The following is a 2,267-nucleotide window of genomic DNA, read 5'->3' as shown; positions in this document are numbered from 1 at the left end:
CGGCAGAAAATCCTACTCGGCGGGCGGGGTGGGGGAGGCACTGCCTGTTTTTTCTTGTTGTTTCCATAGTGGAAGCCCTCCATCAAAGGGCCCTATACCATCTTGGTTGGTAAGTGAATATTATTTAATTTCAAGCCCCTATTTTCTCAACTCTATTCATATAGCTACTAAGACCCACTCAAAATAATGGATGTTTTGTCTTTTTAAAAAATTTGCTCATTAGGCTGGCAATATTGCTCAGGGGTAAAGTATCTGGCAAGCTTAAGGTCCTGAATTCAATTAAAAAAATAAGAAAAAAATTTCTGATTGCATTTAGATGTATAATGTATGTTGACATCCTTCACTACATCTTTCACTGTAATCTTCAGTGGGATGTGAAGTACCTTTCCTCATTACTGCTGGCTTATGAAGACAGAATGAAAGAGAAGGATGAACTCAGTGCCGCCCTTAAGATGGGTCAGCAGATATCTCAAGAGAGATGAGACTGATAAGTGTAGCTGCTCAGGGAGCAAAGGACAAGAAACAGAGTCCAGGAGAGCTGTTGTCTCTTGTAAATTCCAGCAAGCTGGGACACAAGGCCACAGATAACAGCATTTCCTGGACTTGCCTTGTCTGTTCTTTGATCCTTCACCTGAGTTGTTATCAGCTAGTATTGTGTGAACTTAAGAGTTTAGTGAATGCAGGAAGACAATGTAGATAGTAGTTTGTTTTCAAACAAAACTAATCATGCACATTCCTTAGCCTGCTTTTAGCCCTCAATAAATGTGAGAAGAAACTTAGAGAGAGACTAAGCTGGTGAGTCCTCTGCAGCAACGTTAATCCAGCCTTCTCATCATTTCTTTTGACTCCTATTTATGTCATACAATAAATGAGCCAGTTTCAAACTTTGCAGAAAGGTTTTGAAGGTAAGTATTTCCAACAGATGGCAAATGTTACAATATTCATTAAAGGAAGGCAGGCAGAAAAGCATGCAGCAGTGGTTGGGGGAGGAACTGAAGGGTAATTGATTGGCAGAGAGAAGAGGATGGGGGGTGAGGGGTGTGGAGGGGAGAGTGCTGCTGCATCAGAAGCCATGGTTTCCTGGATGGGGGGGCCCCATATGCAGGCACTGCTTTCCTTGGACCCTGCCGCTACAAACACATTAAAAGGAACTTTTGGGGTTGGCCTGGTTGCATACCCTTGTAATCCACACTACTTAGGAGGGTGAGGTAGATCATGTCTCACTACTAAGCCCCAGCTGGGCTTGAACGCATAGCAATCCCCCTGCCTCAGCCTCTGGAGTGCTGAGATTACTGACATGCACTACCATGCCCAGCTTGCTTCTAACCTGTTCATAATTCACATTTTAACTGTGCTTTATCTATAGTTATGCCCATCCTTTGATTTCTTAATTTTGGTTGCTGTATTTTTCTATAGAACCTCTATGTATTGTGACTATTTTACCATGTCTAAAAGGTCTTATAGTGAGGCATGGAGGTGCACACCTCTAGTTGCAGAATAAAGGAGGCTGAGGCAGGAGGATTTTGAGTGTGAGGCCAGCCTGGGCTGCACAATGAGTTCAATGTCCACCTGGACTGCGTTGTAAGACTATGTCTTTAAAAAAAAAAAGTCTTATGTGACATCCTATGAATCACTATTTATATTCCATTTTAAGGTCATACATTTTCGTGTTGTCATTTTCCTATTGCTCCATATCTAGGTTACCAGTTATGCTACATTGGATATTCTTTGGTTCTAAGACTAATAAAAGCCATAACCGGGGGAAAAAAAGTCATATGCACAAAGTGCAAACTTCAGTCTTTACTTATACCAGGCTGCCCTGTAATAAAGTATTCATCATTCTCTCTCACACCCCTGTGCCCATGGAGGTAACAAAAGGACTTGGAAAACAAACAGGTGCAGCCTGACATACCTGGAAGCCCTGTTCCTTGGGATGCTGAGGCAGGCGAATTGCCAGGGTTGGAAGCCAGCCTGGGCAACAGAGCGAGCATCTCTCTCCAGACAAAACAGAACAAAAACTGGCAACCTCTTCCTCTCTGCCTACAGTGACATGCAGAGTGACTCAGTAGTGCTCAGGAAGACTTCGGTCCTTACCCTTTCAACTCATTTACAATGGATGTGTGAACTTCCACAGAAATCCTGCCATCCAGGCCCGCTTGGAGTTCTTGGCATTTGGCACGAAGACCCTCCAACTGCTCCTTGCTTTCCTTCAGCTCCTTTTCCTGCGCCTCTGTCTGTGACTCCAGGAGCATGAGCCGTTTAGTCAG

The sequence above is a fragment of the Octodon degus genome, unplaced genomic scaffold (assembly GCF_000260255.1).
Source record: "Octodon degus isolate 3935 unplaced genomic scaffold, OctDeg1.0 scaffold00083, whole genome shotgun sequence".
NCBI classification, from domain to species: domain Eukaryota; kingdom Metazoa; phylum Chordata; class Mammalia; order Rodentia; family Octodontidae; genus Octodon; species Octodon degus.
Note: the sequence above shows the minus strand (reverse complement) of the source record.